The sequence below is a fragment of the Tribolium castaneum genome, chromosome 10 (assembly GCF_031307605.1).
Source record: "Tribolium castaneum strain GA2 chromosome 10, icTriCast1.1, whole genome shotgun sequence".
NCBI lineage: Eukaryota > Metazoa > Arthropoda > Insecta > Coleoptera > Tenebrionidae > Tribolium > Tribolium castaneum.
The window spans coordinates 9,225,360-9,249,825 of record NC_087403.1 but is presented as its reverse complement, the minus strand read 5'-3'; the positions used below and the strand labels follow the sequence as shown (position 1 = coordinate 9,249,825).

The window sequence follows — 24,466 nt, the reverse complement described above, 5'->3', positions numbered from 1 at the left end:
GAAGAAAAAGGAGGTGACATAAAAGTCACTGAAGTCTTCAGAGTCGATTTAAATGCTGCATTTTTGTCTTCGTCTCAAACATTGAAAACTGAATTACATTTTTGTTCAGTAACAGTTACAGTTTTCTTATTGGTTTTTTGCTTATATCTCGAAAACTGTTACTCTTATCAATTTTTATCTTTCTTTCAAAATTAAAGCTGATAAAATTTGCTACAAAATCTTTATATGCATTTTTCTTGTAGGACCAACCATAAGCGAGTTATAGAGTTAGATATAAATAATATTTAACAAAAATTTGCTTTAAAATAAAATGTTCGAAAAACTGAAATTAAACTAATTTAATTGTGTCTAACACTTTAGTAGAGGAAAAAGAAAAAGACATTAAAGTCACTAAAGGTTTCAGAGTCGTCTTTAGTCGTCATATTAATAACAATAACATTAATAATAATAATACTAATATTACTAAATTTGCTTATATGCAAGCGCTTAATTAAGGTAACAGTTTCTTGCTTATATGTCGAAAACAGTTACTCCTATCAATTTTTATCTTTTTACTAAAATTAAAGCTGATAAAATTTCCTACAAAATAGTTATTTGCATTTCTTATGTAGGACTAACCATAAGCGAGATATAAGTTTGAACATAATTAATATTTAAAAAAAAAGTGCTTTAACAGAAAATGTCTTGTGATTTAAAATACACTTAATTTATTGGGTCCAATACTTTATTAGAAGAAAAAGGAGGTGACATAAAAGTCACTGAAGTCTTCAGAGTCGTTTTTAAATGCTGCATTTTCGTCTTCGTCTCAAACATTGAAAACTAAATTACATTTTTGTTCAGTAACTAGTAGATAGAGATAGCCGGTTCAAAAACCACCTCCACCTCCCTCTACTGCGCATGTGTGAAAATTGTGTCAGTCAGCCGCAGACGCAAGCGCGTAATCGCAGCTCGCTGGCCTGCGACCAGCTGGTCAGCCGGCCTGCGGCCGACTGACGCCATTTGTGATGATGCAAATATATTTATGTAGTATAATAATAATAATAATAATAATAATCGTCGCCATCTTGGAAGTTTGAAAGTCGGCGGCGGTCATTTTTGTTTAATGGTAAATTGGCGCCAAATTTAAATTATTTCAAAATTAATATTTGAAATTAGTCGGCCATGTTTGTTTGTTAAAAAAAATGGCGCCAAAATTTTAATTTATTTAAAAATTAATATTGGGTGTAATGTTGGTAGCGCCGATGTCGTCACAAATTCCGCCTAAATTCTCACGTTAGATGGCGCCACGGTCTGCAAACTTTTCGCTAGATGGCGCTGCCGTCAGCGCAGCCGTCAATCAAAGATGGCGCTGGCCTCCATTTTTTTTTTAAACACACCCCCCGCCCGTTTGCGAATATGCAACCAAGAAAACAAGTAGTAGTAGTAGTAGTAGCTTTTTGGGGTTGTGAAATTTTTGGTTTTTGGGGTTGTGAAATTTTGAATATATGATTTTTGAAATGTGCAATTGTGAATACATGAAGTATATATACAATACATGCTGTATTGAGTTAAGCAAAATATCAGAAAATCATCGCGCTTGTCACTAATAACTAATAAAGGAAAGTCATTATTTTATCGATAAGGAAAAAAAACCTAGTATATGTAGTTTTTTATTTTTGTAATGTTGTTTGCCTAACTTGTCTGTTGCGCACCAAGTTTATTTTGTTATTTGTTTAAAATATAATGCAAAAAAAGTTGTTGTTGTTGTTGTTCCTTCCATGGGGAGTCGAACCTCAGGTAGGTAGAGTGGATAGTGCTGTCTATTTTGGAAACCTGAAAAAAATCATAAATTAGTTTTTTAAATAGAGGTGAACATGACACTTACCAAAAAATTTTACATTAATCTTCGTGAACAATACGTTCGAAATTAAAAATGTGGGCATCATGTTCCTGATTTCCATTAGCTTGCTTACGTCCCATATAAATCAAATAAGATCCGAGTCCTTCCATTAGTGTCGTAATTATGGTATCATTCATAACTGCTGTTAGTCGTTTAGGTAAAAAAACTTTACCGACGTTGTCCAGATATGCTACCATCATAACCCCATGTTGTGTGTTTGCCTTGGTTAAATTGATGATTTTATATTTCTTGTTCACTTCCAAATCGTTGGCACTGACATATGTATCAGTATATTCACAGGCAGCAATTTTATTCAGATTTAATAGTTGATCAGCCATTACAGAATCCTTTGAAATTTAAATGCAAAAATACACAGCGGAGCACATACAACTTCTCACAAAGATAGTTTTAATAAAACTGGTGAAATGTGTAAAAAACGGAACTTTTATAATCAATTTTTGCGGTTAACAGATAACACGCTTTCCTAAAAAATAAAAATGAAATAAAATATGATTTAATACTAATTTTGTGGTTTACCTTATCGTAGGAATTTTGTGACGCACTTTTTGTTTGATAAAAATTTGATAAAAATTTTCCTAAAAAATTAAACACATTTTTAGCAATCAAATGTGGTAAACAAATTTAAAAAATTAAAGAATTTACCAAAAAAAGATTATTTATGTTGGTTTTAGAGAAGAATTCAGTAGTCTGAATCGGAAGAATTTGTGGATGAAGAACTTGTGCCGAAGTCAATATTTTCGATAAACTTACGATGCGTCTTTTTGGCACAACTTTTGTAGGTCTGAAGCTGAAATTAGATGTTTAAATTAGATGTTTAGAAAGAACGTTTTATTAAGTTGTAATATAAACTTACTGTAAACAAACACTGATGAATACACCAACTACACCAACTATCTTCTTCACGAGTATAATCTGTTAAATTTTCAACCAGGACTGCATTGTGTGTAATAATCTTTTTAAAAGATAATTTTTTCAATTGAATTAAGATGGGTTCTCGCGGACAATTAATGTTAAATATAGATAAAGTTTTAGGTCCCGCTTGTATGACACTCTTAGTAAACTCATCATATTCAAAGTAATTATTTTCATTAAAAAAGTACAGCTTTCCGTTTAAATATCTAAATGTCCTTGTTATTTTATTAGGAACACCTTCAAATAATTCGTTTGTTAAACCAGGAACATTATATCCAGAGATGCAACTAGATAATGTAATATATGTATTATCTCTGAGAAAAAGATAAATACCACCTGAGTAAGTTGTTATCGCTGCCGAAATTGGACTTGATATTTTAAATTCTTCGCTTATAGATTTCGGATAATTAGTTTTAAATCTAAAAGTAGATAATGAAAAAAATATAAACTTCAGCTTTTACAATAATTACTATATCATCTGTTGAGGGTTTATGATAAATTGTTGTAAATTCTTCAAAATCTTTTGGTAAAAAATGTTAACCGCCCAGTAATTAATTAAGGTTTTGGATATGAATTTTTACCTATTTCAATTAAACAAATCCACTTTTTTTATAAAAGATGTATAAATGTGTTTTAACTATTAGAAATGTATATATTGTTTGTAAACTATTGGATATAAATTTTTTGGGGAAAATGATTGTAACGATAAATTAATAATCAAATACAACTGGATATTTATAAAATTTTTGATTCATAAATTTACAAGAAAAAAACGTTAGACAGGAAATAAGATCACAAAAATAATCAGAATGAATATTATTTTTTATTATACATAAAACAAACTACATACTTAAACTAAAAAAGTCATACACCTAAATAAATTTTTAATTGCAGTTTTTAAGCCAAACCTAACGCTATGAACATCATAAAAAACGCTATGAACATCATAAAACGATCCAACATGTATGAGGTTTAATGTACCCATACCCAAATGTCAATTATACCCCGCTCCTCATCGGTGTCTATCGCGGCGGTCAAGCGCCCCACGGTAAAAATATCAAAATAACCTCCAAGGGATGGGGGCGGTTCCAGTCGCAGATAGATGTTAATAAGGGAAACCCACTCGAAGGTGCCCGCGGGAATTTGGGTGAGGAGGTGGTCCACCTCCTCTTCGGTTAACCCAGCGTGGTTAACAACCAAATCTGGGTTATAGTCCCCATAGTAACCTGCGGGATGTTCTGTAACAAAAGAAAGAGAAATTTAATAAATAGATTACATTAATTTATTAAGACTGATGATGAAGTGTTGTAATTAAATTTCAAACAATTGATTCGGAAAAAATTTAAAATAAAATAATGTAAAAATTATTTCTACTTACTAGACATGATGGTTGTGTTGACTGTTGATATTTCAATAAAAATTATTTCACACACTAAAAGTTGATCCCTTTATACTTTTTGTAATCTTAACTAGAGTGGAGAGGGCAGGTTAATGAAGTAGGAGAAGGAAACGAGATTAAAACTTTAAACGTTTATTTCGGTAAATTCTGAATTACATAATTATAAATAAACCGTACATTATTAAGACTACAGATACATATTTTAGTTTTTAAGTAATGATGCATACATAACGGAAGTTGTGGTTGCAATTTTGGACAAGAGTTTGCTTCCTCCAAATTGATGATCCTAGGGTAAAAGTCCTTTGAATCGAAAAATTGTCTTAAAAAATCCTCTTTAACGCTTCCTTTTACGTAAATAATATCGATAACATCATCGATAATATTTTCTTCTAGTATGTTATAAATATTTTCATAGTCGATATTTCCACTGTTGTAACGTAATAGATGATGATTTAATTCTAAATATTTCACTTGTTTTTTTACATCTGCACTTAGTTGACGAAACGGCACCGGTGATTTAAACAAATAGTGACCAGTTCGATGTCCATCAAATATTGTTAATTCTTTAACGATGAATTCAGGTATATAAAATCCTTGAACATCAATCACTACTACCTTCATGTTGAACACTTAAATCTAGACTGAAAAATTTGTTCACGATGAGCAGAATTTAAGATCTCCTTTAAAATATTTTTCATTTGATTAATTCTAAACTTAAACCTTTCTCTGTCTGCAGCGCATTGTATCCAATAGTTTCCTTTTCTAGCATCTTGATAAGCATATGACCAAACTATTAGATTATGTACTTCCGGAGCACTATCACTTATAGTAACACTTTTTTTCATCCTTATATCAGTTGTCTAATTATTCCTGTTAACGGATAGTACTGCATTATTCTATCATGAATGATAATACAATAAGCTCTTGTATCGGCTGGGAAATTATTATCGCTTTCAAATTCTAAGCTGATATCAATGGTGGAACTTCGAATTGCTTCGTTTTGCTTGGAACAGTCTAATACAAATATCGGTCTTTTTGTATAATCTGTATAGCTTAATATAGGTTCAGCACGATCTTTTCCATTAAATTCCTTATAAAAATCAACGTAAGCTTGATATGCTTCTAAATATTTATTTTTAGCAAATTGTAGTTTCCATGTTTCATATGGATAAACATTTGAATTCAACCATAAACGTACGCTTCTTACATCACAATGATCAAATAGAGTAACATCAGACTTTGGATTATTTTTTCGGTTTGTTTGAAAGCAAACGATAATAAATCTTGGTCTTTCTAATTGAGTAGATGTTTTAACTCTCCAGATGTCGTTATTAGTTTGTCGAACTGATGGAAGTTCATGAATTTCCCATTTTCTGAACGGTAACGATATAACACGATCTTTGTTGATCCCTTCTAATATAGTTAATTTAATTTCATCATTTGGGTAAACATGTTTTGCTTTTAATTCAATATTGTTAATCTTAAGTGTCGCTTTTCTCGTTCCGGTAGAAATGAAACAATTAGCATCGTTACGACTTCGTATTAATCGAAGTTTTTGATGACCGCTAACTATCCGATGATAATCAAATGGTAAATTTAACAGATAAGATAAAGGGATTCTAAATGAAAACGTATTATCAGTTTCATTAAATGTCTTCAGTTGTTGACTTTCTTGATCATTCCATCCAGCGAGAGTTAATGCTCTTACTTCATCTTTGCCATAACATAGAAAAGTTTTGATTGTAGATACTGTTCCGACTTCACGTACACTATCTAACTCAACATTATTCAATTCATAGCTTACATTCTCAAATAAATATGCTGCTGCATTATTAGTCAAGGTTACATTTCCACCGCCAGTTTCCGGTACCGGATCTGGTATGAACTCACCGTCCACTTGTATAAATGATTCAAAGAGAGAAATCCAAATATCTCTCTGATTAATTATAATTTCGATTTCATCATTGTTATCGTCATCCTTATATCAGTTGTCTAATTATTCCTGTTAACGGATAGTACTGCATTATTCTATCATGAATGATAATACAATAAGCTCTTGTATCGGCTGGGAAATTATTATCGCTTTCAAATTCTAAGCTGATATCAATGGTGGAACTTCGAATTGCTTCGTTTTGCTTGGAACAATCTAATACAAATATCGGTCTTTTTTTATAATCTGTATAGCTTAATATAGGTTCAGCACGATCTTTTCCATTAAATTCCTTATAAAAATCAACGTAAGCTTGATATGCTTCTAAATATTTATTTTTAGCAAATTGTAGTTTCCATGTTTCATATGGATAAACATTTGAATTCAACCATAAACGTACGCTTCTTACATCACAATGATCAAATAGAGTAACATCAGACTTTGGATTATTTTTTCGGTTTGTTTGAAAGCAAACGATAATAAATCTTGGTTTTTCTAATTGAGTCGATGTTTTAACTCTCCAGATGTCGTTATTAGTTTGTCGAACTGATGGAAGTTCATGAATTTCCCATTTTCTGAACGGTAACGATATAACACGATCTTTGTTGATCCCTTCTAATATAGTTAATTTAATTTCATCATTTGGATAAACATGTTTTGCTTTTAATTCAATATTGTTAATCTTAAGTGTCGCTTTTCTCGTTCCGGTAGAAATGAAACAATTAGCATCGTTACGACTTCGTATTAATCGAAGTTTTTGATGACCGCTAACTATCCGATGATAATCAAATGGTAAATTTAACAGATAAGATAAAGGGATTCTAAATGAAAACGTATTATCAGTTTCATTAAATGTCTTCAGTTGTTGACTTTCTTGATCATTCCATCCAGCGAGAGTTAATGCTCTTACTTCATCTTTACCATAACATAGAAAAGTTTTGATTGTAGATACTGTTCCGACTTCACGTACACTATCTAACTCAACATTATTCAATTCATAGCTTACATTCTCAAATAAATATGCCGCTGCATTATTAGTCAAGGTTACATTTCCACCGCCAGTTTCCGGTACCGGATCTGGTATGAACTCACCGTCCACTTGTATAAATGATTCAAAGAGAGAAATCCAAATATCTCTCTGATTAATTATAATTTCGATTTCATCATTGTTATCGAAAGATCTTACTTGCGGACTATATGTATGTTCTTCCTCTTTACTTATGCTGTCGTCTATTTCCGGTGAACTGTAAACCTGAAGTTTGCTGGCGGACATTATATCCTAACGATTTAAGAATCTGCACGCTCTGATGTGATAATGTCGACTGATGACAAGATACTGACTGATAATTTGATGGATTGTATGATTTTTTATATTGATTTTGAAACACTAAACCCATGTTTATGCTTCTTTTTTCAGAGCAAGACGAATATTGATTGTTTGACCGTTAAAATCTATAGGACGATGGTCTTGATCAACAATATCAATAGTTAGGTTAGGTATATTGGATCTATTAATGATAGGTAAATAAATAGGATTTAATGGTTCCACAAAAATCTGTTCGGCTGGACTAACACTTAAAGCAGTTTCATAAAGAGTATGAGATTCTTTGTTTTTGTAGAAAGAACCTCTTACAATATTACACTCGATACGTATTGTATTAACCTTAATTATGTTAACAGGTAAATCACTTTCATGTAATTGTCTTGCTTTAAGTTTCCTTTTAGAAAAACCTAACAATTTACCAATACTATCTTCGTGAGCGAAATTAATGTCGTAAATACTAAATATCTCACACTTTAATGTGTTTTCGTTAGCCTTCAATGAAAATGTATTCTGTTTTTGAGCATCAGTTGCAGATCGTCCACTAAGAATTATTTGTATATATTTTTCTATAGCAGCTATTTCATAAGCACCTTTCGGAAATGTTATCACTTTTTCTTCAGTAGTGTTCGGAGCAAAATAATAAAATTTATTTGTACCCTCTTCTATATTTGGTATATTATTGTTAGTATAAAAACCGATTAAAGCTATAGAATAATTCGAATTTTCTTCAAGGTCAATGGGTGGCTCATAGTGTTCAGACAGCGTACTTTCAACACCTGTTAGGGAGAATGTCTTATACATGACTGAATAAAATACATGATTATCTCATCTTTTATTATGTAAAAACATCAAACATAAATGTCCGCAATTATATGATAAAAATTGATAACGATCATGATTAAAGTAAATATTACAATTTCCTAAGTATCGTACTAATTCTAGAGGTGGCTTTAGATTTCCATAACTATCAAAATAATCAACCTGTTTATTTGTTTTTCTATAACAAACCCAATGAGTTCCGGATCCTTTTTTAGAGTCCAAATTAATGATACCACATTCTGTCTTATCAGGTTTCATATGAATTAATTCATCTCTCATAAAAACGCCTTTAAATTTGGATAGTTTTAATAATTTAGCATATCTTCTTAAATCATTATCAGTTAGTGCCCTATTAGGCAGTTTTATTGGTAGTTTTTTGGAAATTTACGTAAATACAATCCATAACCTCGTGGTTGCTTTCGAAGATATAAACCACTTCCCGCCTTCCCGATAGCGATATCTTCCAGTACTTTATTATGACGTTTATTCTCATCTAATTTCTGTTTCGCTGCTTTAGCATCATTTACAGCTTTAGTTATAGCAGCAGCACCTCCGCCCATAGCCCCTAAGGCACTAAGTCCTCCAAAAATTAATGGTAACAATGGTAAAAATCCTCCTGTTTTTATAGGTATAATACGAGGAATTTTTATACGCTTACGACCTCCAGATTTTCTAACTGCTATACGAGCAGCTGATAATGCAGATTTTATATTATCATATCCCTTATTTTCTAAATTTGATAAAAGAGCTTTATGAAAAGGTTGTTGTTTTTTCTGTGTCCTCTTTCTAGATTTCTTTGTCTTCCTTTTCGATTTTTTCCCTTGGATTCCCATACCTAATTTCCTTTTGACTTTCATTGCGTTAGTTACAAACCAGGCACTTGCTTTTTCACCAAATGAAGCGTCTTTAGACTTAACACGTGACCATGCACTATCTTCTAAAATTCGATCCGCTTGATGTCTATCTTTTAAATCGTTGGAATTAGCGTAAGCTATATCGTGCGTTTTACAAAAGCTGTCAAGCTTGTTTATTCCAGGATCACCTCGTTCTAACCGTTTCTTAAGTTTTGTACCAGGTCCGCAATATTGATATCCTGGTAAATGTAATTCAAAAGGTAATTTATTGATTGCAGTATTTAATAGTCCTTCCCCTTTGAAAGACAACATTTAACTGAACTTTTTTCCCTATATAAACCTTCTTATAAATGTTTTTAATTTAGTATGAAAATGAAAGTGTTAAAGCAAAAATTACAATTACCTATCATAAATCATGATTATAATAATGTTGATAATAAACATAAAATGTCTCATCGACATGGTACACTTTTACCCGAATCAATACGTTGTATAATTTGTGGACCTTCTGGTGGAGGAAAAACTAACATATTATTGTCTTTATTGTTTGATCCCAACGGATTGAAATTTGAAAACATATATATTTATTGTAAATCATTATATCAACCGAAATATAAACTGCTTAGTGATGTGCTACAAAAAATTAAAGGAATGGAATATAACCAGTATGAACATAATGAAGACGTGCTAGATCCAAAAGATGCAAAAAATAACTCCATTTTTATATTTGATGATGTCATAATGTGTAATCAAGCTAAGATAAGGGATTACTTTTGCATGGGCCGGCATAAAAATATTGATAGTTTCTATCTCTGTCAAACATATACAAAAATACCGAAACATTTAATTCGAGATAATGCAAATTTATTGGTAATATTAAAACAAGATCTGTTAAATTTAAAACATGTATATGAAGATCATGTTGGTGCTGATATGAAATTCGAACAATTCTGTGAAATATGTCAGGAATGTTGGAAAAACCAATATGGTTTTTTGGTTATATGTAAAGATAATGAATTAAATAAGGGTCGATATAGAAAAGGGTTTGATCATTTTATTCAAGTGTAGATTGATATCTATTTGACAACGTTTCCAGACCGGTTAATATCGGTCTCAGACCGGTTAGTATCGGTGTGATATCGGTTAATACCGGTTCCAGAGCGGTTATTATCGGATAGAGACCGATATTAACCGGTCTGGAAACGTTGTCAAATAGATATCAATCTACACTTGAATAAAATGATCAAACCCTTTTCTATATCGACCCTTATTTAATTCATTATCTTTACATATAACCAAAAAACCATATTGGTTTTTCCAACATTCCTGACATATTTCACAGAATTGTTCGAATTTCATATCAGCACCAACATGATCTTCATATACATGTTTTAAATTTAACAGATCTTGTTTTAATATTACCAATAAATTTGCATTATCTCGAATTAAATGTTTCGGTATTTTTGTATATGTTTGACAGAGATAGAAACTATCAATATTTTTATGCCGGCCCATGCAAAAGTAATCCCTTATCTTAGCTTGATTACACATTATGACATCATCAAATATAAAAATGGAGTTATTTTTTGCATCTTTTGGATCTAGCACGTCTTCATTATGTTCATACTGGTTATATTCCATTCCTTTAATTTTTTGTAGCACATCACTAAGCAGTTTATATTTCGGTTGATATAATGATTTACAATAAATATATATGTTTTCAAATTTCAATCCGTTGGGATCAAACAATAAAGACAATAATATGTTAGTTTTTCCTCCACCAGAAGGTCCACAAATTATACAACGTATTGATTCGGGTAAAAGTGTACCATGTCGATGAGACATTTTATGTTTATTATCAACATTATTATAATCATGATTTATGATAGGTAATTGTAATTTTTGCTTTAACACTTTCATTTTCATACTAAATTAAAAACATTTATAAGAAGGTTTATATAGGGAAAAAAGTTCAGTTAAATGTTGTCTTTCAAAGGGGAAGGACTATTAAATACTGCAATCAATAAATTACCTTTTGAATTACATTTACCAGGATATCAATATTGCGGACCTGGTACAAAACTTAAGAAACGGTTAGAACGAGGTGATCCTGGAATAAACAAGCTTGACAGCTTTTGTAAAACGCACGATATAGCTTACGCTAATTCCAACGATTTAAAAGATAGACATCAAGCGGATCGAATTTTAGAAGATAGTGCATGGTCACGTGTTAAGTCTAAAGACGCTTCATTTGGTGAAAAAGCAAGTGCCTGGTTTGTAACTAACGCAATGAAAGTCAAAAGGAAATTAGGTATGGGAATCCAAGGGAAAAAATCGAAAAGGAAGACAAAGAAATCTAGAAAGAGGACACAGAAAAAACAACAACCTTTTCATAAAGCTCTTTTATCAAATTTAGAAAATAAGGGATATGATAATATAAAATCTGCATTATCAGCTGCTCGTATAGCAGTTAGAAAATCTGGAGGTCGTAAGCGTATAAAAATTCCTCGTATTATACCTATAAAAACAGGAGGATTTTTACCATTGTTACCATTAATTTTTGGAGGACTTAGTGCCTTAGGGGCTATGGGCGGAGGTGCTGCTGCTATAACTAAAGCTGTAAATGATGCTAAAGCAGCGAAACAGAAATTAGATGAGAATAAACGTCATAATAAAGTACTGGAAGATATCGCTATCGGGAAGGCGGGAAGTGGTTTATATCTTCGAAAGCAACCACGAGGTTATGGATTGTATTTACGTAAATTTCCAAAAAACTACCAATAAAACTGCCTAATAGGGCACTAACTGATAATGATTTAAGAAGATATGCTAAATTATTAAAACTATCCAAATTTAAAGGCGTTTTTATGAGAGATGAATTAATTCATATGAAACCTGATAAGACAGAATGTGGTATCATTAATTTGGACTCTAAAAAAGGATCCGGAACTCATTGGGTTTGTTATAGAAAAACAAATAAACAGGTTGATTATTTTGATAGTTATGGAAATCTAAAGCCACCTCTAGAATTAGTACGATACTTAGGAAATTGTAATATTTACTTTAATCATGATCGTTATCAATTTTTATCATATAATTGCGGACATTTATGTTTGATGTTTTTACATAATAAAAGATGAGATAATCATGTATTTTATTCAGTCATGTATAAGACATTCTCCCTAACAGGTGTTGAAAGTACGCTGTCTGAACACTATGAGCCACCCATTGACCTTGAAGAAAATTCGAATTATTCTATAGCTTTAATCGGTTTTTATACTAACAATAATATACCAAATATAGAAGAGGGTACAAATAAATTTTATTATTTTGCTCCGAACACTACTGAAGAAAAAGTGATAACATTTCCGAAAGGTGCTTATGAAATAGCTGCTATAGAAAAATATATACAAATAATTCTTAGTGGACGATCTGCAACTGATGCTCAAAAACAGAATACATTTTCATTGAAGGCTAACGAAAACACATTAAAGTGTGAGATATTTAGTATTTACGACATTAATTTCGCTCACGAAGATAGTATTGGTAAATTGTTAGGTTTTTCTAAAAGGAAACTTAAAGCAAGACAATTACATGAAAGTGATTTACCTGTTAACATAATTAAGGTTAATACAATACGTATCGAGTGTAATATTGTAAGAGGTTCTTTCTACAAAAACAAAGAATCTCATACTCTTTATGAAACTGCTTTAAGTGTTAGTCCAGCCGAACAGATTTTTGTGGAACCATTAAATCCTATTTATTTACCTATCATTAATAGATCCAATATACCTAACCTAACTATTGATATTGTTGATCAAGACCATCGTCCTATAGATTTTAACGGTCAAACAATCAATATTCGTCTTGCTCTGAAAAAAGAAGCATAAACATGGGTTTAGTGTTTCAAAATCAATATAAAAAATCATACAATCCATCAAATTATCAGTCAGTATCTTGTCATCAGTCGACATTATCACATCAGAGCGTGCAGATTCTTAAATCGTTAGGATATAATGTCCGCCAGCAAACTTCAGGTTTACAGTTCACCGGAAATAGACGACAGCATAAGTAAAGAGGAAGAACATACATATAGTCCGCAAGTAAGATCTTTCGATAACAATGATGAAATCGAAATTATAATTAATCAGAGAGATATTTGGATTTCTCTCTTTGAATCATTTATACAAGTGGACGGTGAGTTCATACCAGATCCGGTACCGGAAACTGGCGGTGGAAATGTAACCTTGACTAATAATGCAGCGGCATATTTATTTGAGAATGTAAGCTATGAATTGAATAATGTTGAGTTAGATAGTGTACGTGAAGTCGGAACAGTATCTACAATCAAAACTTTTCTATGTTATGGTAAAGATGAAGTAAGAGCATTAACTCTCGCTGGATGGAATGATCAAGAAAGTCAACAACTGAAGACATTTAATGAAACTGATAATACGTTTTCATTTAGAATCCCTTTATCTTATCTGTTAAATTTACCATTTGATTATCATCGGATAGTTAGCGGTCATCAAAAACTTCGATTAATACGAAGTCGTAACGATGCTAATTGTTTCATTTCTACCGGAACGAGAAAAGCGACACTTAAGATTAACAATATTGAATTAAAAGCAAAACATGTTTATCCAAATGATGAAATTAAATTAACTATATTAGAAGGGATCAACAAAGATCGTGTTATATCGTTACCGTTCAGAAAATGGGAAATTCATGAACTTCCATCAGTTCGACAAACTAATAACGACATCTGGAGAGTTAAAACATCGACTCAATTAGAAAAACCAAGATTTATTATCGTTTGCTTTCAAACAAACCGAAAAAATAATCCAAAGTCTGATGTTACTCTATTTGATCATTGTGATGTAAGAAGCGTACGTTTATGGTTGAATTCAAATGTTTATCCATATGAAACATGGAAACTACAATTTGCTAAAAATAAATATTTAGAAGCATATCAAGCTTACGTTGATTTTTATAAGGAATTTAATGGAAAAGATCGTGCTGAACCTATATTAAGCTATACAGATTATAAAAAAAGACCGATATTTGTATTAGATTGTTCCAAGCAAAACGAAGCAATTCGAAGTTCCACCATTGATATCAGCTTAGAATTTGAAAGCGATAATAATTTCCCAGCCGATACAAGAGCTTATTGTATTATCATTCATGATAGAATAATGCAGTACTATCCGTTAACAGGAATAATTAGACAACTGATATAAGGATGACGATAACAATGATGAAATCGAAATTATAATTAATCAGAGAGATATTTGGATTTCTCTCTTTGAATCATTTATACAAGTGGACGGTGAGTTCATACCAGATCCGGTACCGGAAACTGGCGGTGGAAATGTAACCTTGACTAATAATGCAGCAGCATATTTATTTGAGAATGTAAGCTATGAATTGAATAATGTTGAGTTAGATAGTGTACGTGAAGTCGGAACAGTATCTACAATCAAAACTTTTCTATGTTATGGCAAAGATGAAGTAAGAGCATTAACTCTCGCTGGATGGAATGATCAAGAAAGTCAACAACTGAAGACATTTAATGAAACTGATAATACGTTTTCATTTAGAATCCCTTTATCTTATCTGTTAAATTTACCATTTGATTATCATCGGATAGTTAGCGGTCATCAAAAACTTCGATTAATACGAAGTCGTAACGATGCTAATTGTTTCATTTCTACCGGAACGAGAAAAGCGACACTTAAGATTAACAATATTGAATTAAAAGCAAAACATGTTTACCCAAATGATGAAATTAAATTAACTATATTAGAAGGGATCAACAAAGATCGTGTTATATCGTTACCGTTCAGAAAATGGGAAATTCATGAACTTCCATCAGTTCGACAAACTAATAACGACATCTGGAGAGTTAAAACATCTACTCAATTAGAAAGACCAAGATTTATTATCGTTTGCTTTCAAACAAACCGAAAAAATAATCCAAAGTCTGATGTTACTCTATTTGATCATTGTGATGTAAGAAGCGTACGTTTATGGTTGAATTCAAATGTTTATCCATATGAAACATGGAAACTACAATTTGCTAAAAATAAATATTTAGAAGCATATCAAGCTTACGTTGATTTTTATAAGGAATTTAATGGAAAAGATCGTGCTGAACCTATATTAAGCTATACAGATTATACAAAAAGACCGATATTTGTATTAGACTGTTCCAAGCAAAACGAAGCAATTCGAAGTTCCACCATTGATATCAGCTTAGAATTTGAAAGCGATAATAATTTCCCAGCCGATACAAGAGCTTATTGTATTATCATTCATGATAGAATAATGCAGTACTATCCGTTAACAGGAATAATTAGACAACTGATATAAGGATGAAAAAAAGTGTTACTATAAGTGATAGTGCTCCGGAAGTACATAATCTAATAGTTTGGTCATATGCTTATCAAGATGCTAGAAAAGGAAACTATTGGATACAATGCGCTGCAGACAGAGAAAGGTTTAAGTTTAGAATTAATCAAATGAAAAATATTTTAAAGGAGATCTTAAATTCTGCTCATCGTGAACAAATTTTTCAGTCTAGATTTAAGTGTTCAACATGAAGGTAGTAGTGATTGATGTTCAAGGATTTTATATACCTGAATTCATCGTTAAAGAATTAACAATATTTGATGGACATCGAACTGGTCACTATTTGTTTAAATCACCGGTGCCGTTTCGTCAACTAAGTGCAGATGTAAAAAAACAAGTGAAATATTTAGAATTAAATCATCATCTATTACGTTACAACAGTGGAAATATCGACTATGAAAATATTTATAACATACTAGAAGAAAATATTATCGATGATGTTATCGATATTATTTACGTAAAAGGAAGCGTTAAAGAGGATTTTTTAAGACAATTTTTCGATTCAAAGGACTTTTACCCTAGGATCATCAATTTGGAGGAAGCAAACTCTTGTCCAAAATTGCAACCACAACTTCCGTTATGTATGCATCATTACTTAAAAACTAAAATATGTATCTGTAGTCTTAATAATGTACGGTTTATTTATAATTATGTAATTCAGAATTTACCGAAATAAACGTTTAAAGTTTTAATCTCGTTTCCTTCTCCTACTTCATTAACCTGCCCTCTCCACTCTAGTTAAGATTACAAAAAGTATAAAGGGATCAACTTTTAGTGTGTGAAATAATTTTTATTGAAATATCAACAGTCAACACAACCATCATGTCTAGTAAGTAGAAATAATTTTTACATTATTTTATTTTAAATTTTTTCCGAATCAATTGTTTGAAATTTAATTACAACACTTCATCATCAGTCTTAATAAATTAATGTAATCTATTTATTAAATTTCTCTTTCTTTTGTTACAGAACATCCCGCAGGTTACTATGGGGACTATAACCCAGATTTGGTTGTTAACCACGCTGGGTTAACCGAAGAGGAGGTGGACCACCTCCTCACCCAAATTCCCGCGGGCACCTTCGAGTGGGTTTCCCTTATTAACATCTATCTGCGACTGGAACCGCCCCCATCCCTTGGAGGTTATTTTGATATTTTTACCGTGGGGCGCTTGACCGCCGCGATAGACACCGATGAGGAGCGGGGTATAATTGACATTTGGGTATGGGTACATTAAACCTCATACATGTTGGATCGTTTTATGATGTTCATAGCGTTTTTTATGATGTTCATAGCGTTAGGTTTGGCTTAAAAACTGCAATTAAAAATTTATTTAGGTGTATGACTTTTTTAGTTTAAGTATGTAGTTTGTTTTATGTATAATAAAAAATAATATTCATTCTGATTATTTTTGTGATCTTATTTCCTGTCTAACGTTTTTTTCTTGTAAATTTATGAATCAAAAATTTTATAAATATCCAGTTGTATTTGATTATTAATTTATCGTTACAATCATTTTCCCCAAAAAATTTATATCCAATAGTTTACAAACAATATATACATTTCTAATAGTTAAAACACATTTATACATCTTTTATAAAAAAAGTGGATTTGTTTAATTGAAATAGGTAAAAATTCATATCCAAAACCTTAATTAATTACTGGGCGGTTAACATTTTTTACCAAAAGATTTTGAAGAATTTACAACAATTTATCATAAACCCTCAACAGATGATATAGTAATTATTGTAAAAGCTGAAGTTTATATTTTTTTCATTATCTACTTTTAGATTTAAAACTAATTATCCGAAATCTATAAGCGAAGAATTTAAAATATCAAGTCCAATTTCGGCAGCGATAACAACTTACTCAGGTGGTATTTATCTTTTTCTCAGAGATAATACATATATTACATTATCTAGTTGCATCTCTGGATATAATGTTCCTGGTTTAACAAACGAATTATTTGAAGGTGTTCCTAATAAAATAACAAGGACATTTAGATATTTAAACGGAAAGCTGTACTTTTTTAATGAAAATAATTACTTTGAATATGATGAGTTTACTAAGAGTGTCATACAAGCGGGACCTAAAACTTTATCTATATTTAACATTAATTGTCCGCGAGAACCCATCTTAATTCAATTGAAAAAATTATCTTTTAAAAAGATTATTACACACAATGCAGTCCTGGTTGAAAATTTAACAGATTATACTCGTGAAGAAGATAGTTGGTGTAGTTGGTGTATTCATCAGTGTTTGTTTACAGTAAGTTTATATTACAACTTAATAAAACGTTCTTTCTAAACATCTAATTTAAACATCTAATTTCAGCTTCAGACCTACAAAAGTTGTGCCAAAAAGACGCATCGTAAGTTTATCGAAAATATTGACTTCGGCACAAGTTCTTCATCCACAAATTCTTCCGATTCAGACTACTGAATTCTTCTCTAAAACCAACATAAATAATCTTTTTTTGGTAAATTCTTTAATTTTTTAAATTTGTTTACCACATTTGATTGCTAAAAATGTGTTTAATTTTTTAGGAAAATTTTTATCAAATTTTTATCAAACAAAAAGTGCGTCACAAAATTCCTACGATAAGGTAAACCACAAAATTAGTATTAAATCATATTTTATTTCATTTTTATTTTTTAGGAAAGCGTGTTATCTGTTAACCGCAAAAATTGATTATAAAAGTTCCGTTTTTTACACATTTCACCAGTTTTATTAAAACTATCTTTGTGAGAAGTTGTATGTGCTCCGCTGTGTATTTTTGCATTTAAATTTCAAAGGATTCTGTAATGGCTGATCAACTATTAAATCTGAATAAAATTGCTGCCTGTGAATATACTGATACATATGTCAGTGCCAACGATTTGGAAGTGAACAAGAAATATAAAATCATCAATTTAACCAAGGCAAACACACAACATGGGGTTATGATGGTAGCATATCTGGACAACGTCGGTAAAGTTTTTTTACCTAAACGACTAACAGCAGTTATGAATGATACCATAATTACGACACTAATGGAAGGACTCGGATCTTATTTGATTTATATGGGACGTAAGCAAGCTAATGGAAATCAGGAACATGATGCCCACATTTTTAATTTCGAACGTATTGTTCACGAAGATTAATGTAAAATTTTTTGGTAAGTGTCATGTTCACCTCTATTTAAAAAACTAATTTATGATTTTTTTCAGGTTTCCAAAATAGACAGCACTATCCACTCTACCTACCTGAGGTTCGACTCCCCATGGAAGGAACAACAACAACAACAACTTTTTTTGCATTATATTTTAAACAAATAACAAAATAAACTTGGTGCGCAACAGACAAGTTAGGCAAACAACATTACAAAAATAAAAAACTACATATACTAGGTTTTTTTTCCTTATCGATAAAATAATGACTTTCCTTTATTAGTTATTAGTGACAAGCGCGATGATTTTCTGATATTTTGCTTAACTCAATACAGCATGTATTGTATATATACTTCATGTATTCACAATTGCACATTTCAAAAATCATATATTCAAAATTTCACAACCCCAAAAACCAAAAATTTCACAACCCCAAAAAGCTACTACTACTACTACTACTTGTTTTCTTGGTTGCATATTCGCAAACGGGCGGGGGGTGTGTTTAAAAAAAAAATGGAGGCCAGCGCCATCTTTGATTGACGGCTGCGCTGACGGCAGCGCCATCTAGCGAAAAGTTTGCAGACCGTGGCGCCATCTAACGTGAGAATTTAGGCGGAATTTGTGACGACATCGGCGCTACCAACATTACACCCAATATTAATTTTTAAATAAATTAAAATTTTGGCGCCATTTTTTTTAACAAACAAACATGGCCGACTAATTTCAAATATTAATTTTGAAATAATTTAAATTTGGCGCCAATTTACCATTAAACAAAAATGACCGCCGCCGACTTTCAAACTTCCAAGATGGCGACGATTATTATTATTATTATTATTATTATACTACATAAATATATTTGCATCATCACAAATGGCGTCGGCCGCAGGCCGGCTGACCAGCTGGTCGCAGGCCAGCGAGCTGCGATTACGCGCTTGCGTCTGCGGCTGACTGACACAATTTTCACACATGCGCAGTAGAGGGAGGTGGAGGTGGTTTTTGAACCGGCTATCTCTATCTACTGTAACTGTAACAATTTTCACTTTGGTTTCTTGCTTATATATCTCGAAAACAGTTACTCCTATCAATTTTTATCTTTTTTTCAAAATTAAAGCTGATAAAATTTCCTACAAAATAGTTATTTGCATTTTTCTTGTAGGACCAACCATAAGCGAGTTATAGAGTTGGATATAAATAATATTTAACAAAAACTTGCTTTAAAATAAAATGTTTGAAAAACTAAAATCAAACTAAATTAATTGTGTCTAACACTTTAGTAGAGGAAAAAGGAGAAGACATAAAAGTCACCAAAATCTTTAGAGTCGTTTTTAGTCGTCATATTAATAACAATAACATTAATAATAATAATACTAATAGTACTAAATTTGCTTATATGCAAGCGCTTAATAAAGGTAACAGTTTTTTGGTTTCTTGCTTATATCTCGAAAACAGTTACTCCTATCAATCTTTATCTTTTTACTAAAATTAAAGCTGATAAAATTTCCTACAAAGTAGTTATTTGTATTTTTCATGTAGGGCTAACCATAAGCGAGATATAAGATATAAGTTTGAAAATAATTAATATTAAAAACAAAAGTGCTTTAACAGAAAATGCCTTGTGATTTAAAATACACTTAATTTATTGGATCCAATACTTTATTAGAAGAAAGAGGAGGTGACATAAAAGTCACTGAAGTCTTCAGAGTCGTTTTTAAATGCTGCAATTTTGTCATCGTCTCAAACATTGAAAACTGAATTACATTTTTGTTCAGTAACAGTTACAGTTTTCTTATTGGTTTTTTGCTTATATCTCGAAAACAATTACGCCTATCAAATTTTATCTTTCTTTCAAAATTAAAGCTGATAAAATTTCCAACAAAGTAGTTATTTGCATTTTTCTTGTAGGACCAAGCATAAGCGAGTTACAGAGGTGGATATAAATAATATCTAACAAAAATTTGCTTTAAAATAAAATGTTTGAAAAACTGAAATTAAACTAAATTAATTGTGTCTAACACTTTAGTAGAGGAAAAAGGAGAAGACATAAAAGTCACTAAAGGTTTCAGAGTCGTCTCTAGTCGTCATATTAATAACAATAACATTAATAATAATAATACTAATAGTACTAAATTTGCTTACATGCAAACGCTTAATTAAGGTAACAGTTTTTTGGTTTCTTGCTTATATCTCGAAAACAGTTACTCCTATCAATTTTTATCTTTTTTCAAAATTAAAGCTGATAAAATTTCCTACAAAATATTTATTTGTATTTTTTTGTAGGACCAACCATAAGCGAGTTATAGAGTTGGAAATAAATAATCTTTAACAAAAATTTGCTTTAAAATAAAATGTTTGAAAAACCGATATTAAACTAAATTAATTGGGTCTAACACTTTAGTAGAGGAAAAAGAAGAACACATAAAAGTCACCAAAGTCTTCAGAGTTGTTTTTAGTACTAAATTTGCTTATATGCAAGCGCTTAATTAAGGTAACAGTTTTTTAGTTTCTTGCTTATATCTCGAAAACAGTTACTCCTATCAATTTTTATCTTTTTACTAAAATTAATGCTGATAAAATTTCCTACAAAATAGTTATTTGCATTTTTCATGTAGGACTAACCATAAGCGAGATATAAGTTTGAAAATAATTAATATTTAAAAAACAGTGCTTTAACATAAAATGTCTTGTGATTTAAAATACACTTAATTTAATGGGTCCAATACTTTATTAGAAGAAAAAGGAGGTGACATAAAAGTCACTGAAGTCTTCAGAGTCGATTTTAAATGCTGCATTTTCGTCTTCGTCTCAAACATTGAAAACTGAATTACATTCTTGTTCAGTAACAGTTACAGTTTTCTTATTGGTTTTTTGCTTATATCTCGAAAACTGTTACTCCTATCAATTTTTATCTTTCTTTCAAAATTAAAGCTGATAAAATTTCCTACAAAATCGTTATCTGCATTTTTCTTGTAAGACCAACCATAAGCGAGTTATAGAGTTGGATATAAATAATATTTAACAAAAATTTGCTTTAAATAAAATGTTTGAAAAACTGAAATTAAACTAATTTAATTGTGTCTAACACTTTAGTAGAGGAAAAAGAAAAAGACATAAAAGTCACTAAAGGTTTTAGAGTCGTCTTTAGTCGTCATATTAATAACAATAACATTAATAATAATAATACTAATAGTACTAAATTTGCTTATATGCAAACGCTTAATTAAAGTAACAGCGTTTTGGTTTTTTGCTTATTTCTCGAAAACAGTTACTTCTATCTATTTTTATCATTCTTTCAAGATTAAAGCTGATAAAATTTCCTACAAAATAGTTATTTGCATTTTTCTTGTAGGACCAACCATAAGCGAGTTATAGAGTCGGATATAAATAATCTTTAACAAAAATTTGCTTTAAAATAAAATGTTTGAAAAACCGAAATTAAACTAAATTAATTAAGACTAACACTTTAGTGGAGGAAAAAGGAGAAGACATAAAAGTCACCAAAGTCTTGAGAGTCGTTCTTAGTCGTCATATTAATAACAATAACATTAATAATAATAATACTAATAGTACTAAATTTGCTTATATGCAAGCGCTTTATTAAGGTAACAGTTTTTTGGTTTCTTGCTTATATCTCGAAAACAGTTACTCCTATCAATTTTTATCTTTTTACTAAAATTAAAGCTGATAAAATTTCCTACAAAATAGTAATTTGCATTTTTCATGTAGAACTAACCATAAGCGAGATATAAGTTTGAAAATAATTAATATTTAAAAAAAAATTGCTTTAACAGAAAATGTCTTGTGATTTAAAATACACTTAATTTATTGGGTCCAATACTTTATTAGAAGAAAAAGGAGGTGACATAAAAGTCACTGAAGTCTTCAGAGTCGATTTTAAGTGCTGCATTTTCGTCTTCGTCTCAAACATTGAAAACTGAATTACATTTTTGTTCAGTAACAGTTACAGTTTTCTTATTGGTTTTTTGCTTATATCTCGAAAACTGTTACTCCTATCATTTTTTATCTTTCTTTCAAAATTAAAACTGATAAAATTTCCTACAAAATCGTTATTTGCATTTTTCTTGTAGGACCAACCATAAGCGAGTTATAGAGTTGGATATAAATAATATTTAACAAAAACTTGCTTTAAAATAAAATGTTTGAAAAACTAAAATTAAACTAAATTAATTGTGTCTAACACTTTAGTAGAGGAAAAAGGAGAAGACATAAAAGTCACTAAAGGTTTCAGAGTCGTCTTTAGTCGTCATATTAATAACAATAACATTAATAATAATAATACTAATAGTACTAAATTTGCTTATATGCAAGCGCTTAATAAAGGTAACAGTTTTTTGGTTTCTTGCTTATATCTCGAAAACAGTTACTCCTATCAATCTTTATCTTTTTACTAAAATTAAAGCTGATAAAATTTCCTACAAAGTAGTTATTTGTATTTTTCATGTAGGGCTAACCATAAGCGAGATATAAGATATAAGTTTGAAAATAATTAATATTAAAAACAAAAGTGCTTTAACAGAAAATGCCTTGTGATTTAAAATACACTTAATTTATTGGGTCCAATACTTTATTAGAAGAAAAAGGAGGTGACATAAAAGTCACTGAAGTCTTCAGAGTCGATTTTAAATGCTGCATTTTCGTCTTCGTCTCAAACATTGAAAACTGAATTACATTTTTGTTCAGTAACAGTTACAGTTTTCTTATTGGTTTTTTGCTTATATCTCGAAAACTGTTACTCCTATCATTTTTAATCTTTCTTTCAAAATTAAAACTGATAAAATTTCCTACAAAATCGTTATCTGCATTTTTCTTGTAAGACCAACCATAAGCGAGTTATAGAGTTGGATATAAATAATATTTAACAAAAATTTGCTTTAAAATAAAATGTTTGAAAAACTGAAATTAAACTAATTTAATTGTGTCTAACACTTTAGTAGAGGAAAAAGAAAAAGACATAAAAGTCACTAAAGGTTTTAGAGTCGTCTTTAGTCGTCATATTAATAACAATAACATTAATAATAATAATACTAATAGTACTAAATTTGCTTATATGCAAACGCTTAATTAAGGTAACAGTGTTTTGGTTTCTTGCTTATATCTCGAAAACAGTTACTCCTATCAATTTTTATCTTTTTACTAAAATTCAAGCTGATAAAATTTCCTACAAAAGAGTTATTTGCATTTTTCATGTAGGACTAACCATAAGCGAGATATAAGTTTGAAAATAATTAATATTTAAAAAAAAGTGCTTTAACATAAAATGTCTTGTGACTTAAAATACACTTAATTTAATGGGTCCAATACTTTATTAGAAGAAAAAGAAGGTGACATAAAAGTCACTGAAGTCTTCAGAGTCGATTTTAAATGCCGCATTTTCGTCTTCGTCTCAAACATTGAAAACTGAATTACATTCTTGTTCAGTAACAGTTACAGTTTTCTTATTGGTTTTTTGCTTATATCTCGAAAACTGTTACTCTTATCAATTTTTATCTTTCCTTCACAATTAAAGCTGATAAAATTTCCTACAAAATCGTTATCTGCATTTTTCTTGTAAGACCAACCATAAGCGAGTTATAGAGTTGGATATAAATAATATTTAACAAAAATTTGCTTTAAATACAATGTTTGAAAAACTGAAATTAAACTAATTTAATTGTGTCTAACACTTTAGTAGAGGAAAAAGAAAAAGACATAAAAGTCACTAAAGGTTTTAGAGTCGTCTTTAGTCGTCATATTAATAACAATAACATTA

At 30.5% G+C, this 24,466-nt stretch overlaps 2 long non-coding RNA genes across 6 annotated transcripts; one reads left to right on the top strand and one right to left on the bottom strand.

Annotated features, from left to right (window-relative positions):
- Positions 1-1,633: 1,633 nt before the first annotated feature.
- On the bottom strand, positions 1,634-4,334 carry LOC135267240 (uncharacterized). 3 transcript variants are annotated; one of them, XR_010335616.1, is made up of 5 exons: positions 4,191-4,333; positions 2,543-4,050; positions 2,417-2,475; positions 1,865-2,363; positions 1,634-1,812 (listed from the first exon to the last, which is right to left on the bottom strand). It is a non-coding gene; the product is annotated as an uncharacterized LOC135267240 (long non-coding RNA). The 3 variants fall into 3 exon arrangements; XR_010335617.1 differs by having other exon boundaries at positions 2,417-2,687; positions 2,754-4,050; XR_010335615.1 differs by having other exon boundaries at positions 2,417-4,050; positions 4,191-4,334.
- Positions 4,335-16,363: 12,029 nt separating this feature from the next.
- On the top strand, positions 16,364-18,935 carry LOC135267241 (uncharacterized). 3 transcript variants are annotated; one of them, XR_010335620.1, is made up of 5 exons: positions 16,364-16,378; positions 16,519-17,815; positions 17,882-18,152; positions 18,206-18,704; positions 18,757-18,935. It is a non-coding gene; the product is annotated as an uncharacterized LOC135267241 (long non-coding RNA). The 3 variants fall into 3 exon arrangements; XR_010335619.1 differs by having other exon boundaries at positions 16,519-18,026; positions 18,094-18,152; XR_010335618.1 differs by having other exon boundaries at positions 16,519-18,152.
- Positions 18,936-24,466: the final 5,531 nt, after the last annotated feature.